This window comes from Heterocephalus glaber, unplaced genomic scaffold, assembly GCF_053883595.1.
Source record: "Heterocephalus glaber isolate CG9 unplaced genomic scaffold, H.glaber_assembly_v1.0 deba00000768, whole genome shotgun sequence".
Classification (NCBI taxonomy): Eukaryota; Metazoa; Chordata; class Mammalia; order Rodentia; family Bathyergidae; genus Heterocephalus; species Heterocephalus glaber.
The window spans coordinates 9,325,614-9,334,657 of NW_028258162.1; positions in this window are offsets into that span (position 1 = coordinate 9,325,614).

Below are 9,044 nucleotides of genomic sequence, written 5' to 3' on the forward strand. Positions count from 1 at the left end.
TAACTTCTATCTCTAACCTTGTTTTGAGGTTGTTGTTTCATATTTTGCTAATTTCACTGAGTACTTTCTTCTGGGGCTTGATATGAAAAGTTATACCCTAAAAAAAAAAAGTCCTGAAAACCAACAATGAAAACAGCATGTATTGAGACTGGAACCAAGAAGAAACTCTGCTATTTCTATGTAGCTGGTTTCTGCTGGCTCACTTCCCCTGGTCTCAGACCAGGTTGCTGGTCATAGACACATTTACATTTGCTTAGAGGCTTGGTTCTTGGGCCAAATATTTTATTTCTTTAAAAAACTATGACTTGTCTGTGTGGCATGTGATTTAGAATGCATTATTCAAAAAGCCCTGAAAGTTCTTTTTATATAATCTCTTTATCTTGAAACTATCTCTTGAGAGATAATAGCTTCGGCATTTTTTCTTGCATCCTACTCTGTCACAGAAAATTCAGTGACTCTTGAACTAGTCATGATTTCCTAATCTTTTCACTTTCAGCATAACATTTTATTATTTTTTCAATGTTCCACAAAATATCTATGGCGCCTGTATCTGAAGATCTCACCCCTTTTAGGTCGTGCCATTGTGTATGTTGTAGTTGGTACTTGCTTATTAATCCATCTGCAAATATTTTCTGTATTCTGTTCAGACTGAACATCCTGGAATTACTCGACATAATAAAATAAGTAATATGTCTTTGACTGTTTAAGTGACTAATACTGACCTCTAAAATGATGGCTTGTGACTTAATTTTTCCATTAGTCTGAGTTTTTTAGAAAAATTAATTCTTTAAAAGAAATGAGGCCGTGCAGAGGGGTGTGGTTCAGGTACAGCAGGGGCTTTTGAGAGAGGGCTAGGGTGGCTGTAGTGGAAGAAGAGGGGTGGGAGTGAGATATTCTGGAAGCTGTTCTGTGTTTTAGTATTTTAACAAGACCAGGGCACCCTGAAAAGCCCCAGCGAGCCATCCGAACTGTGCAGTGGAGTGTATCTTGATGTAGGCCAGCTGATGGAAAAATTTACATTACATCCTAACACAGCAGCCTGACACTGCCATAAGGACACGCAGAGTTCGGACTCAGAGAGACCAAGTTTGGATCCCTTCTTTCTTGCTGGACAGCTGTGAGATCCTGGGAGATTTTCTTATACTCCATGAGTGTCAGTGTTCTGTGTATAAAGGGGACAGCAGTGCCCTCCTTGGGGGGTGGCTGCGTGGTTGCTGGAAGTACGGGACGAGCACTTGGCCGGCCGGTAGTTGACCTAGAGGAAGAAGTGTCCAGTTGCTGAGCACATTGCCATCACCTGCTTCCTTCCTGTGGTTCCATTCTCCTCAACCGCTGTTTCCTTCTTGGAAAACTGTTTCCCAGGCTCTCGTCCCCTGCTCATACCTTAGGCCATGTCACCCCTCAGATTCTTTCCCACAGCTCTCTTGCTCTCTATTCTCTTTTACAGTCTCTTCCACAATCACAACTTCTGCCCTGACTTTAGCAGTGATTTCTAATCTGAATCCTGGGTCAAATATTCTCCCCGGCAGTAAATCCCACGTGTGTGTGTGTGTGTGTGTGTCTGTGTGTGTGTGTGTGTGTGTGTGTGTGTGTGTGAGCATGCGCTCTAAGGATGGAACCCCTGCTAAGGATGTGCCCTCCCACTGAGCCGCACCCCAGGCCCCAGAACCAACTTTTGGCTAGTGTTCTCCGTGTGAATGACCGACGGGCACTGCATCCTCTGTCCGTCCTCATGTGAACCCTCATCTTCCCTGTTGCCAGACTTCCTGATTCTCCTACTTGGCTTAAAGTCGGCACCATTCGTTTATGTTCTTAAACTGGAACCCAGGAGGCACATTTGAACACTTACCCAATTATATACCCAATTTTATACCCAATTGTAGCACCTGTTCCCATCAACTTAACCATTCTACTGTACTGGACCTTGCACATGCTATGCAAATTCTCTACCCCTGAGCTACATTTCTGGGCCTTTTAAATTTTTATTTTGAGACAGAGTCATGCTAAGTTGCACAGACAGGCCTGTAATTTGTGATCCTCCCGCTTTAGCCTCCAAAGAGTCTGGGATTACAGCCATTTGCCACCCTGCCAGGCCAGTTTTACCTCCTCAATACCTTTTGATCCGTGCCGTCTTAGTTAAAGTCCCCATTCCTTCTTTATTGTTAATAGCCTTCATTACTTTCAGCATCAGGCTCCTCCAGACTCTTCTATAAAAAGGCCAGAGAATATACATTTTTTTCTTTTAATATTAGCTTTAAAAAAATTTTTATTACCTAAAAATGACTAGTCATTATTAAAAAATCAGATGAATAAAAAAAAGAAATAAAGACACCCTATATGTAGCTCACCAACTAGATTGTCCAAAATGACACATACTTTGCCAGACTGTTCTAAACATGCAAATCCTATAATGCCATGGAAAATGTACACCTAATAGGTTCTGAAACCTCAATGGCTCGAGACTGAAATACAGTGAACTCAGCTTTGCAGTCTGACTGCACCGAGGGACTGATGCACTGTGCTGATGAAATAAAGCCACACTCCTTACTGGTTCGTGGTTGAATTTATTTAGGGTCCACCTGGCCACATACCTTTGCTGAAGTTATAGTTTCTCCTGAAGGTAAGAGATGTTCCATCGCTGGAGCCTTAAACTGGGAAGGAAACAGGCTTTCCTTTTCTAATGTAAGATGTAGCTTTATCTACTCCAAATGCTGGGGGATGAGGTGCCGAGGGCATTTCTGGTGAATTAACAGATACAGCTACAAGAAGGAGATTGGGGGTGATCGTGTTTATAAGGGACAAGGGATATGATGGGTACGAGCAGCAGGAATGCTGAGTTCTCCTGGAAGTGATGCTTGCTGTCCAAGATTGCCAAAACCACAAATGGAACTTGATGAAAATTATAATCTACCTCCTGTGGAGCTGTGAGAAGGTGAGAAATGTAGTCCACTTGAGACTTGAGCCAAAATTAAAGACCAAGACATGCAACTTGAAAGGCAAGAGAAAGTCAAGATACCCAGTGAGTGAGTATAGTTCAAATATATTTGGTACCTGGTCAGTCATTTATACTACGCAGTAATGCAAATTGAGTAAATGTAGTAAATAACTGGTGTTTCTTCAGCACCTGCAGGACTCAATTGATGTGCATTTTGTAATCCTGTGTGTGGCAACAAGTTAGTGAAATGAACTTTAAAAGACAAAACTGTCTTGAAGTGCTTGTTTTTTATCTAAATAACCCCATTGAAAAAGATGCTCTCATAAACAGTAGGTGGCCATGTGTATCTGTTTTATGTCACTGCTATGAAAGTGCTTCAGTGCTCACTGTTATTCATAAGCTTAGTAGAGTGGTGGATGTTTTTGTGGTTAGTGCCACCCACCCTCAATATTTCCATGTCACCTTCAAAGATGATGTTCTTTTGCTCTTGTTTATCACCTATTTTCTTTTTGCTTTCTTTGAAAATTGAGACAGGGGCTTGCTTTGTAGTTCAGGCTGGTCTTGAACTCACTGTGTAGCCCAGGATGGCCTTGAACCCACAGCTATCCTCCTGCCTCAGGCTCCCAAGTGCTGGGATTACAGGCATGCACCACCATGCCTGGCTTAGACATCTGGTTCATAAAGTTAGGGGTTTTTCTTTGTTCTATAAAGGAGGAACCTGTTATATAAGTTACCTCTTGTTTTAAAAAATACTCTTTTCATAGTTCAGACAGGTTATTCTTTAGTCTTTTCTAAATATTTTGCTTTTCTAGATATAAAATGGGAATAGCTTTAGTTTTTATAGTACCAAGATTATGTCTGAATTTTGATAATAGAATAAAATACACCAAGATACTTTCTGTTTTATAAATTGTATCAATTAAATTAAATGACACATGTTTGTGTGTGCTAGTATTTGTCTTCTCCGAGGATGAATGTAGTTTTCACGCCTGTGGGGCTCCCATGTTAGCCTGTACCCGAATTGCCTGGAAGATGCTAATGCACCCTGAGTTTCTCATTCCCTGGGTCTCAGGAACAGCCAAGAATTATCTTTTGAAGAAGTCCCAGGTGATGCTGATTCTTCTGGCCTTGCATGTGTGGTGCTGGAGTTTGAACCTAGGACCTCACACGTGCTGTGTAAATGCTCTACCACTGAGCTGCACCCCCTGGCCCTAAAACTCACTTTTGAAGAGATGGGCTTTAGAAGGAAAAGGCCTGACAATGTGAGGGTGAACACCTTTCCTGACACAGGGACTCATGCAGGTGGGTGGGTTGCTTGTTTAGACACGATCCATTAAAAGGTTGCTGCAAGTTTTTTCAATGCATCAAATTGATGTGTCCTGATCTCTTTTCCCACCTTACCTACGTGGGAACAATTACAACAAAGCAGGGTGTTCCAGTCTTGTGAGGCCTCTGCTGCCAAATGTGCTTAATTATGTAACCGGGTGAGGTGTGCATTGCCTCTTACATAAGAACTGGTTCTGCCATCATTTATCAGACAGGATTGAGCTACGTCTCTTGTGCTCCTGTGCTACCTGTATGGGTGGCTGTTTTAGCTTGGGCTTTAGAGCTGATGAAGTGGGGTTTATTCTTAACACACTTAACACCAAGAAAATCACTTCCATAACATATAAGGATTGAAGTATTTAGAGTTATCCAAAATCAGTGAAATATCAAAGTTATTGATTTATCTGGGTCAGTCCATTCATATAGAGTGTCGTGAAAAATATCACTTCATTTCTGCTATGAACTCATTATTATTTTACCTTTTTAATTTTGCAGTTACAGTGGGGATAACTTATAAATGAGCATAGATTTCTTTTTCTGCAGCATGACTACAGAGCGTCTTAGATGATTTGTTACTCAACTCCCAGATATTTAAAAGATAGAGCCAAGAGAGTGAATAACATATTAAAAATGAACCTAGTGTGACTCAAATTCTTTTTAGAACAGTTAGGTTATAATGACACTAATTTAGGCCTCTCCCGGTATCTTCCAGGGCTTGGTTTCACAAACTCTGATGGGTGCCGAAATCAGCTGATGCTCTGGTCCCTTGCATAAAATGGGGCAGTGTTTTGTATAACTTATTCACCTCCTGTGTCCTTTAAATTATCCATAGATTATTTATAATAGCTAATAGGATGTAAATGCTACATAAGTACTTGTTATACTTTATTGTTTAGGGAATAATGACAAGAAAAATCAATACGTGTTCAGTACAGATTAATTTTTTTCAAAAATTTTTGATGTGTAGTTGGTTGAATCTACTAATGTAGAACCAACAGATGCAGAGACCCGGCTGTGTAGAATGTTACAAAGATACTGGTCAGAATCTAAGAGAAGTGAGGTTGATAGCACACGATTTCTATGAATTGAAATAGATCTTAGAAGGGATTTATGGATTTGTTTTTCCTTTTCTAGCTAAGTTTAAAGCTCAGTTCTTTGTGAGGACTGGTCCAGAGAGTAACAGGAAGGTGTGCTCTTCTTCTTCTTCACCAACGGGAAGATTTAGGAACAGAAAACACTCAGGTTCCCTTTCCCCAAGAATCTGTCCCGCATGTAGGTGAGATTTAAAAGCTATCCCTACCAGATTCTTTTTCTTTCCTTTTTTGAGGGGTCAGTTATGGGCCAGAACTAGAACTGTCCTTTTTTTCTAAGTCATCTAAAATAAATCACCAATATGTATTAGAACATTGCTTTGAGTTACATACCTTATGGACCTTATTTATTTATGGACCTTATGGACCACCAGAACTTACTACAAATACAGTATAGACACAGTACAACCATATAGAGGCGTCATGTGGAACAATTAATGCATTTATAGCCCTTAGAACAGTGTCTGCCATAAAGTAAGCCCAGAATTAAAGTAATATATTTATTACATAGGAGGAAAAATGGAATAAGCCATTTTCTATGAAGCTGCCTGCAGGGTGAGGGAAATCTGGAGGGAACTGGAATGGAGTAAATTTGATCGTGCAGTGACTAGATAGTATTGCGACCCAGGGAGCTTCCTAGGAGGGGCACACCATACTGCACCCAGTGGGGTTTGCTCAGGAGAGTACTGCTGGTGGCCACAGTGTATCCCAGTGTGTGGCCGTGCTGAGATGGGCCAGCCCTATAAACTCCTTTCACGTGAGCTACACATTTGCCTTTAGACTTTTGTGATCTTTGAGCACAAGCCCCAGCTTGGACAGCTTTGAAGGATGGTACTTCTTCTACCCGAGACTCAGGTCCACCTAGAGGAAAAGGGAACACCGGTGCTTTTCCATGCTCTCAATTCTCATCTCCATATGGGATAAAAAGCATATTATTTACATCTTTAAACATGTGGGGATGGTGTCTTTTTTTTTCTAAACCAACTTCTCTAATCAAAGAATCACAATGCCTCCTCCAGATGTATATTTAGAAACGTTGTCATGGCCACTGCTTCCAGCTTGAGTGTCTGTCATTTGGCCACTACAGCCTGGCAATATGTGATGAGACTAATCCAGTAGCTGCATTGCACCATGTTTGTGCTGATATTGTGGGAGGGAAGTGAGGAGGCTGGAAGAGCCTGTTACTGCTCCTAGCATCCTTACTGATTGCTTCATGATTTTACAGTAATTGCAAAAGTTACTGGGTCTCCTGGGATTTCATTCTCTCCTTTGTAAAACCAGCATGCCGAGTGACCCTCTGGAGCTACTTTGGGCTCTGATGTCACGTTTGGTTGATGTGACCCCAGCCATGAAGTTCAGTGACTGCAGGCCTGCTAATGCATTTCTCACATACCCAGCAAAAATCAATTATTCTAAAAATCATTTCAAATAGGTTTGATCCTGTGACCCTGAAGCCACAATTACAGTTGACCTCCCCCTGGCTTCCATTCCCTGTAGTGTAACCCCTGCCCTCCCTCTTGACTTGAAAAAGGCTTTGTTCTTATTCACTTCCTGGAGGCTCCCAAAGTTCAAACCATAGAGCAATTTCTAGGCTTATAAAACTTCATGGAAGTGAAGGGTTTTAATACAAGCCTATGCAGGATCAGACCAATCAAAGAGATACTGTACTAAATAAGTATCAGCCAGCACTCTTTTGTCATTGGCGACTGCTGATGTAATAATTGTTCAGTAATACTTTGAATAGGGACATTTTCCAGATGTGACCATTGTAACATTTTCTAGGCATCTGGCAACATTGTTGCATACAGTTTATTAGCACATTGCCTAGCAAACTGTGGAGAGAGTATTGCTCTACCTCTGGGTCTTTTGTGTTTCCATATAAATTTTAGGATTGTTTCTTCTATTTCTGTGAAGAATGGCATTGATATTTTGATGAGGATTGCATTGATTCTTTTGGTAATATAGTCATTTTCACAATATTAATTCTGCCAATCCGTGAACATGGGAAATCTTTCTGTCTTCTACAGTTTCTTTCTTCAGTGTTCTGAAATTTTCACTGTGGAATTCTTTCTCCTCCTTGGTTAGATTGATCCTTAGGTATTTAATTTTATGTGGAACTATTGTGACTGGAATTTTCTCCTGATTTATTTTTTAACTAATCCATTATTGGTGTTTAATAAGGCTATTGATATTTTAATGTTAATTTTGTGTCATACTTTTCTGAATTTATAAGCTCTAAAAGTATTTTGCTGAAGTCTTTAGAATTTTCTAAATATAAGATCATATCATCTGTAAAGAAGTATAATTTGACTTTTTCCTTTCCCTTTTAGATCCCTTTTATTGCTTTCTCTGACAGCTTTTAATATTCTCTTCTTGTGTTGAATTTCTAGAATCTTGATTATTATATGCCTTGGTGTAGATTTTTTTAATCATGGCTAATTGGAGTTCTATGCCTCGTTTATCTGTATATCAAATTCTTTTTCCATGCATGAGAAGTGTTTTGCCATTACTTCTGCAAAGAGAGTTTTGTTGTTGTTGTTGTTGTTTTTGGTACCAGGGATCGAACTCGGGACCTTGTGCTTGTGAGGCGGGCGGTGGAACCACTGAGCTACATCCCTGGCCCCAAACACACTTTGTTTTATTTTAATGTCATTTGCACTATCTCTTTCTTTTTCATTGATTCCAATCAATCTTGTGTTATTCTTCTTTGTATCATCTAGCAACTAGTGGATTGATTTTTATTGATCCCTTGCTATTTTTAAGAAATCTTTTCATGATCACTAACCACAAACTTTTCTTCTAGATCTGATATTTTGTCATAATGGTTCATTCTGCTTGTACACTTTCAGTAGAATTTTTAATGTCTTGGATATCTGTTTGAGTCTGTTTCATGGATTCTATTTCTTTCCTATGTAGGGCACTCATGGTTTCCATCATTTTCCTAACCTCCTCTACTGTTTTAAAAAATCTGTATCTACATTCACTAAACATGTCCTTCATTATGGTCATCATCTCTTTTGTTATCTGAGAAATTATTTCTGATTTAATTTTTTTCTACAACCTCATTCATTGCTTTGTTACTTCTACTATTATTATTTCGGAGAGTTCAGGTGTGTGGCTTTCGAATTGTTCTATGTCATTGCCCCCTGGATTTGCCTTCGGCAAGCTAGAAATCTGGGGTTGCATCTTGCTTCCATGTCTTCTCATTTTCTATTTTTTTCAGTTTAATTTCTTGCCTTGATGTTTGCAAATTGCTTATTGTGGGTAGCTTTGTTATTAATATGGAGAATTCCCAGGAAATGACTACTTTTCAGAGATGTCTTCTAGGTGTACCTGGCGTTTGACTTTTGGGTTTGTTGCAGTCTCCTGCCTCTTCAATTTATTGAGGATGAGAAGTTGCTGCCTCTTTGGCCTGGCCCCTGGTTTTTTGGTACTGGACTATAGCATTGTTTACGACTCTTAGGCAACCTGAGTCTTGGCACACCAGGAAGAACAACTGATCAGAACAGCTATGTTACCTTGGCTGAAGTAGTGCCATCAGTAATAACAGTAGCATGAAGCACAGCCTAGAAAGTGACAGGCTGTGGTAACTATTAATTTGCCACCTTTAAGCATAGGAACAAGATTTGTAGTTATATAATAAAATCTAAAACAAACCAGAAAATTGTATGCCGTAAATATCCCCTCAATAT